This window comes from Elephantulus edwardii, unplaced genomic scaffold (assembly GCF_000299155.1).
Source record: "Elephantulus edwardii isolate Elephantulus edwardi_28Jun2011 unplaced genomic scaffold, EleEdw1.0 scaffold00003, whole genome shotgun sequence".
Taxonomy (NCBI): Eukaryota; Metazoa; Chordata; class Mammalia; order Macroscelidea; family Macroscelididae; genus Elephantulus; species Elephantulus edwardii.
In genome coordinates this window covers 16,943,482-16,952,058 of record NW_006399753.1, presented here as the reverse complement: position 1 = coordinate 16,952,058, position 8,577 = coordinate 16,943,482, and positions in this window count along the sequence as shown.

Genomic DNA, 8,577 nt, shown 5'->3' with positions numbered 1-8,577 from the left:
GACATGGCGGGCTGAGGAGCCGGGACCCCCGCGGCAGTCCGGGAGGGGATGGCGGCCGAGGCGGGGAGAAGCGGCTGGGCTCAGCCCGACCGCGCCCCGATGTCCTCCTGACGGGCAGCAGAGGCGCCGGGCACCATGCACTCCCCCGGGCCCGCGCGCCTGTCGCCTCCCCTTCCGTCCCCCCTTCCCTTCCCAAAGGCCCGCGGCGGCTCCGGCCCCTCGGCCGAGCAAACTTTCTCGGAGGCGGCGGAGCTCGCGAGCTTCGGGAGAGGGCGGTCGGGCGGTGCGGGCGGGCGCCGGCCGGCTGGGCAGGAGCGGCGCGGGCGGGCGGCTCGGCGCGCGTGTGTGTGTCCGTCAGGCTGCTCTTTCAAAGGGATGAGTCAGCCACGCGCCGCCCTCCGCCGGCGCCGCCCTCCGCCGCCGCCGGCTTTTCCCACCCTTTCGCTTCGCCTCCTCCCCGCTCTGTGGGCTCCAGCTCCCTCCGAGCAGCCGCGCTCTCAGGCCGCGGCCGCCGCCAATACCCCTAGCGGCGGTACCGGGGGTAACAGGGCGGAGCTAAACTCAAGGGGGCGGTGCTTGCGGAAATGGGCGGGGCCGCGCGTGCGCGAGGAGTCGGCTCCCTGTCCCGGCTGCTCCGCCCGGGGGAGGAGCGTGCGCTCGCGTCCCTACGGCCTCGGTTGCGTGATCCCGAGAGGCGGCCGCCCTGGTCCCGGCGTCCATCACCCTTGCGTGCAGCCCGGCCGTAGGGAGAGAAATGCATTCGATCTCTCCCTCGACCATGTGGTGCAGCGGCCACCCGGCCTCCCCTACGCGATGCCTCACTGTAGGGCTCCGATCGGGGTCCGGCACCCTCGCGCTGGGCGGAGCGGAGAGGACACGCAGCTGAGCGCTCCCGAGGCCGAGGCCCCTGGGCCTCCCGGGGTCACCGCGCCCAGCTTTGGCCTTTGAGGAACGAAGCGCTGGAGCCGCGCCCTTTCAGTGGCCTCGGGCAAGGAGGCCGGGTCTCCCAGGAGCCCAGAGCCGCTGCTAGTGCCCCAGAGACCGGGTGAGACCAGCCTGTCTCTTCCTGGAAGAGCCTGTGACTGAGACTTTCACAGGAGATTAAAGACCTTTCTCTTCTGGTTTAGCAGCTACAGACTGCTCATACTGGGCATGATCGCGGCTGCCCAGACCTCTGCATGGTGGTTGCTTGTAATTTTTTTTCTTTGTGCCAAAGCAGAAAGAATTCTGCAATTTCTCCTGGTTTCCACTTGTCTGCCTATTACGACTCCAGTTAAAATCCTGCTCCTGAAGGTTTTCCTTATCTCTCGCCCCAGGAAGGTCTCTGCTCTGTCTAGATTAATGAAGTATTTAATGGAGTTTGGTGCTATTGTGAATAGCACTCGTTTTAAATTTTAATATCTAATTCTTTCCTGATTGTAGTTGGAATAGATTCATAGCTGAGCTTCCAGAGGTTTTTTGTTTTGTGTTTTTTGTGTGTGTGTGGGCGGGGGTTTCTCCAAAAGGCTTCAAATCACACAAAAGATTGCAGCTGGTGGATTCAGACCGTGAGCAGAGCTCAGCCTTGGGCTCAGCAGCCAAACTCCCTACCGATTAGGCCGCCAGAGCCCCCTCTCTGCTCTGTCTAAACCTGTCTAATCGTACTAAGCCATCCTGTCTTAGAGAACAGATCCACTTCCAGTGGATACGTATAATCTCGTTGCAGATAAGATCTCAATGCCGGCTTTACTGCTGCTGCTACACGCAGCCCAGACTGCATGTATGTAAAGATGCGTTATCAATGCGTGAATATATAATTGTGAGTAAGAGGAATGTTATTACTGAAACCTCCCACCGCTCTCACTGATCCTCAAAGAATGCTCCTCGACCAGCAAAATCAGCAGTTTTGGTACCAGACCATCAAAATAATCATTAAAGCTCAATAAAGCGAGTTGTGTAGATGTCTTCATTTCATAGAAACATTATGTTTATACAGTAGTGTATTCAGTGTGACACTGCATTTGGGAAAAGTTTTAACTCTTGTGAAAAGTACCAAAATAGAGCATAAGAGTCATCAAGTGCACACCTGCTGTTGGGAAAATGGCGCCCATTGCACTTGCTTAAGGCAGGGTTGTCTCATCTGAAAAACATGGCAATACCTGCACAGCACATTGCAAGGAGATAAGCCCTGCTTGTTAGAAAAGCAAAAATGTGAGCCACTCCCACACCTACATTAGAAACCTCTGGGGTGGGGCCCAGCCCTCTGGTCTCAACAAGTCCTGCTGGTTGCGATGCTCACAGAAATTTGAGAATCACTGCTCTAAAGAAACGTGAGGAAATAATTATTGGCTTTGGTTTGGTTTTTCATATGAGAACAAATTGCATCTGTTGCATAGTTTGATGATTAAGAACGCTCTCGGTGAAAAGGCAAGCTCTTTAAGTGCTGGACTGTGTCCCTCGCATCTTTGAACGCCCATCTCCACCCTCCCTGAGAGCTGGAATCCTCTGCAGAGCTTTTTCAGACCCCAGTGTTTAGGCTTACTCTTCATCACCAGTCATTCAAGTGCTTTGGATTGGGTCGGAGCCTGGGGAAAGAATAACACATTCCCAGCCATCTCTAGGACATCAGTTTTGTGTGTAGGTCCAGAGACAAATAGCTGAAAGTTTGATTCCTGGATCAGCCATTCCCTAGCTTTGTGTTTGAATGGTTACAATAATTATCCCCAGTGAGTCACTGCGTCCGGGTACCCACACCCCTAGATAACCCCGCCCATATGCACTTGGCCATGTGACTTGATTTAACCAATAAAAGGGTCCTCAACAAACCTGACCTGCCAAATGCTTGCTCTTCTGTGTGCTTGCTGTGAAGCATTTAGTGTACTATATTTAAAGATTTCGTTTTGTTATAGGAAATAAGAGCGAATGTAGACAGGCTCAAGTTAGGTATGATACATGTTACACGGAGGAAAAATGGAGAGGTGGCAAAAAAATGGATTTAAAAAAAATGCAGCAAATGAAAATGTTATTTTAGATAAAAAGAGATGGAAAGACTAAGTAGATCTTAATATTAATAAGGCATGTTGTTATTCATACTAACTGATTCGCAGCTGTGACATACCTAAGTTGGCCACCTACAGGTGACACACTTTATGGCCTCATATATTCTCTGGCTAAACATTGAAAAACAATGAATTTATAAAGCACTACACAGCATGATGAATCTAGAAGAGATTATGCTAAGTGAAATAGCTCGGTCACAAAAGGACAAATACTGGGTAAAACCATTGCTATAAAAATAGGATGAGGGAGGCAGGGTAGCAAGAACAAGAAAAGAATGGTAGATAATAAATACTACACTGTAATAGGTGAAGAGAAGGCCTATCTAAAAGTAGTAGATAATTATAATATATATATAATTAGTATATTTAATAATCTGGAACAAGATGTGCATTACAAAGTGAATTGGGGGAGAGGAAAGGAGGACAATGTATCAGTCAATAAATGAAAACTCAACCTTTCTATAAACTTTCACTAAAATCACATTTTTAAAAAATATTTTCTTTTATTATTTTGTGTGTGTGTACCATCAAATAATATCTGACTGGTACAGGAAGAGCTCTCCTTCTCTAACAGAGCATCTGGTGGATTTGAACCATATACCTCTGGGATTGCAGTTAAAAATCACAAATTTTTTTAAAAAATAAATTTTTTAAATAATATTCCTTGTTACCCAGTATGCCCACGACTTAGTAAGCATGGAAATGGCCAGACACACTTGTCCCTGAATCTCTCCAACAGAGCTGAGTGGTTTTCCAGAATTCTTCCAGCTCCTAAACAACTTCTCCACTTTGCTGCTCACAAAAACTATCTGTAAAGAAGACTAGTACGGCAGAGACTGGACTTACAAACACTGCATAAAACAGAAGGTACTATGTGCCTTCCCTACTGCTTATACCCTGTTCCAAGTTTGTTCATCTACCCCCTTTCTTTCTCCTTGCTTTTCACAGTATTTTAAATTGGTCAGAAAATTGGTTGATATTGCTGCATAACATATTATATCAAAATTTAGTAGCTTAAAACAGACACTTGATTTGCTCATGGTTCTGTGACTCTAAAATTCAGAAAATGCACGCTTGGGCTGTCATCTGAAGGCTTGATTGGTCTGGAAATTAAAAGTGGCTCCCTAACATTGCTGGAAAATGATGGTGCCTGTTAGTTGAGGCTGGAAAACAGAGCTGCTTCTTGCCAGAACAGCCAAACCTGCAGAGTAATTGGGACTTCTTACATGACAGCTGACTTCCCGTAGAACAAGTGTCTCAAGAAACCCAGGCAGGACCTACGCTTATGGTCTTTTCTGACCTAACTTCACAAGTCACCTGGCAACCCTTTTCACTGTATTCTTCAAGCAAGCCACTAGGGCCAGTGCAGATTTGAGAGAATGCAGCTGTAATTGTTAACGTATCAGTCAGGAAATCAAAAAGCGTATTGCGATGGGAAAGTCTGCTGTTAGGGACCTCTCTAAAGTACTCAGGAGCAACAGCGTCTCTCTGGAGACTAAGGTGCGCCTGATACAGGCCATGGTCTTTGCAATCGCTTGTTATGCATCAGAGAGTTGGACAATGACTAGGGAGGACAGAAGGAGAGTGGATGCTTTTGAGCTGTGGTGCTGGAGAAGGGTACTGAATGACCCTGGACTGCCAGGAAAACAAACAGATTTATCTTGGAGAGGATTAAACCAAGCTACTCCTTGGAGGCAAGGATTCTGGGGCTTTGTCTGACATACTTTGGACATGTTGCCAGGAGGGACGGGTCCTTGGAGAGGGACATCATGCTTGGGAGGGTTGAGGGACCACGCAGGAGGGGAAGACCCTCTATGAGATGGATTGATTCGGTGACTGGGGTAATCGGGATGGGTGTGTCAGAGGCGGTGCGCTTGGCGCAGGATAGAGCAGGGTTTAGGGCTGTTGTGCATAGGGTCGCTATGAGTCGCAAACGACTCAACGGCACATAACAACAACAACAACAATCAATTTAGCAGTCAGTGAATTTTAGCTTTAACAGTTTTTGTACAATCATCTTGCAACAGACAAGAAAGCAGTAGAAAAACCAACATTTCTGTAATAATAGTTTGAAAGGGGGAAAGTGCCCTTTTGGTATAGAACAATGGAAGGACATTTATCCTCTTAACCTAGAAGTACATTTTAAGAAAGAACTCCTTATCAGGTTTAGATACTTCAACTCTTGCAGCTTGCCTCTCCACCCTGTGCTCTATAGCTGGATTTTCTAACATTATAAATCCAAGGCTGTAAATAAAACAGGAAGAAATTGCATCTCTTTCTCCTTTGAGAGAAGCTGGTAGATTTGAACTTTTTGCCTTTGAATTGGAAGCACAATTCCTTACCACTAGGTCTTTAGAGTACCCCTTTATTAAACAGAAAGGAAAATATTAACTGTTCTAAACTTTAACTGAATTACTATGGGTTTGCTCTGAGTAACAGACTGCCATTTTCTTTCCCTCTTTACATCATGTGCTGAATCAAAGTCCTTTCCCCAAATAGATGATTCAGACCAGGAAAGTCAGCATTCAGCAATGCAGACATCGTAAGGTCCAACAAAACACGCAGAGTGGCCTGGGCACCTCCAGCTGTTCCCTCTTAACAGCATTTAATTCTCCTAAGAACTTTCAGGTGGCATGCAAGTGTCTAATCGTCTAGGGGCAGCCATCTTTAAAGGGCTTGTTTCATGATAACCAAGTATTCAACCTGATAGATGGCACCTTAGAAGAAAGAAATATACAGGGCATGTCCTATGATTACTAAATGTTGTTGTTGTTCGATGCCATCGAGTCACAGCAACCCTATGAAAAACAGACCTGAAACCCGTCCTATCCCGTGCCACTCTCACAATCTCTGACACACTCTGATACACCACTGAAGCACTCCGTCAGTCCACCTGGTTGAGGGTCTTCCTCTTTTTCACCCACCCTCAACTTTTCCAAGCATGATGTCCCTCTCCAAGCAACATGCCCAAGTGTGTGACATAAAACTTCACCATCCTTGCCTCCAAGAAGCACTCTGGCTACACCCTCTCCAAATTGTATCTGCTTATTCTTTTGACACTTTATAGGATATTCAGTACTCTTGTCCAACACTATAGTTCAAAGGCATCATCTCTTCTTAGGTCATCCTTATTCATTATCCAGCTCTCAGCAGCATAGCAAGTGATTAAAAAGACCAGGGCCTGAATCAGGTACATCTTAGTCCATCCTCAAACTAACATCATTGCTCCTCAATAATTTGGAGAGGACCCTGACAGTAACCTTCCCAATGCAATACGTCTCCTGACTGCTGGTAACCAAGGGTGTTAATTGTCAATCCAAGTAAGATGAAATCATTGACAATTTTAATTCTTTCCATTTATTATGATGCTGCCTGTTGGCCCAGTGGTGAAGATTTTTGTTATCTTGACATTGAGATAGTGAAGGCTGCAGCATCTGATCTTCTGCATTGAATCCTTCAAGTACTCATTTCCAGCAAGCAAGGTTGTATTATCTGCATACCAAAGATTATTGATGAGTCTTCCTCCAATCTTAATGCCACATTCTGCTTCATAGAGTCCAGCTTTTCAAATCATTTGTGCCAGTGTACAGGTTGAATAGGTATGGAGAAAAGATAAAACCCTTGTACACACCTTTCTTCATTACTGTCTATGTAGTGTCCTCTTGCTCAAGTCTACTGTGGCTCATAGCAACCCTATGAACAAAAGACCTGAACCTTGTCCTATCCTGCTCCATCCTTACCATTTCTGATATGCTCAAGCCCATTGCTACAGTCATGTTGATCCATCTTGACTGCCTCAGAGAACCCACTGAGGGCCAGCGTGAGTTGATTCCAGCTCGACGGCACAAAACAACATTGCATCAAGGTGACTTTTCCCATGACGTGGACCCTTTTGGAATCTAGCTGCCATACAGGCAAGCCTGTTACCCTGATGGAAATGCCGCTTGGATGAGGAGGTCCCACATAACAATCGATGCTTGGGACCATCAGAAACGATCCAGACCCAATTGAGCCATAGCATAGCATAGCATAGCATAGCATAGCATAGCATAGCATAGCATAGCATAGCATAGCATACTGCTTCAGAACATTAGCTGTGGGGCCATTGTATTCGAATCTGTATCATTTACTAGTTTATATAAGTTGATTCCAACTCTTGGCATCCTCTATGAATGAAAGTAGAACTGTGCTCCCTAGATTTTTTTTTTGTGGCTGATTTCACACCTCTGAATAAATTCAATCTTTCAACCTTTCTATTATCAGACAAACACATTAACCATTTGCACTGCTCTGGAACTCCTACAGTAAACTTGGATTGATAGCAACCTTTCCATGCTGGAATTTGATCCTGTGTTAAATGGGAAACAGAGCAATTACTTTATAGTGTTAGAGTGAAACTACCTGAGTTAATATAGGCAAAGCTTTTCAAACAACGTTGGGAGTGTAGTAAATAATCAATAAATATTAGCTTATTATCTCAAGGAAACCATAAATTCCCATGGGCCTCTCTTAACCTCTAGGATTATTTCCTTAGCTCCGAATCTGAGATATCTGTTGTTGTTAGACACCTACCCATTCGGCAATTAAGACATTGATATCTACGACCTGGATTCCCTTTCAACTGTCTTCCTCTGGAAACTAAATGGCTCTGGTGGCCTGGTGGCAAGAAGCTGTACTGCAATCCCAACAGCATGCAGTTCAAGGCCACCAGCTGCCTCAGAGAAGAAGGGCAATCTCCTCCCATGAGATTAACTGCCTCTGAAAAGCCGGAGGGTGAGCTATGGGTCATTTCCAGCTCCATGGTACATAACAACAACAAACAGGAATAAATGGAGGAGATGAGAATAGGAAGGGTATAGGGTCAGTTTTGGAACTGTGAAGGATAAGACTAGCTGTTGCTGGCAAAGGAGCATTTTGAGGAAATACGAGGGTGTTGTAGAGATAGAGCCGGCAGGTGGGAGACGTTCCAAAAATGGAAGAGGGAGGGAGGATTCAGGATGCAGACTGGGCCCGGGTTCAGCCCAGTTTGCTCTTTGCTTTTAAAGATGACAAACATCATGCTTCAATTGGTAATCACAGTCTCCTCATGACAAACTGCTGCTGACTCATCAGTCCACAGGAGGCTGCATCATGGAAATATTCCCGAGTTGCTGGCATCAGTGATGCTCTCTGGTCACAAGGCTGTTTCCTGTCTCCCATTTGTAATACCTTGTTTATCCAGCTACCAGAATTGTTGCTTTCATGAGGGAGATCTTTAATCTCCCTTCTGCTCTATGCTTTCTGCCCACCTTTGTGCAATTGTGTAATTGTTTCTCTCCTACCTTCAAATGTTAAGCCTTGGAAGACCCCAATTCAATAGTTGTTGTTATGTGCCATTGAGTTGCTTGCGACTCATAGCGACCCTATGTACAAGAGCGTAGCAACCCTATGTACAAGAGCTCTATACGCTCTTCTATCCTGTGCCAACCTAGCCATCTCAAATGCACTTATTCCCACCTCTCCAGTCACAGGATCAATCCATCTCATCAAAAGTCTTCCT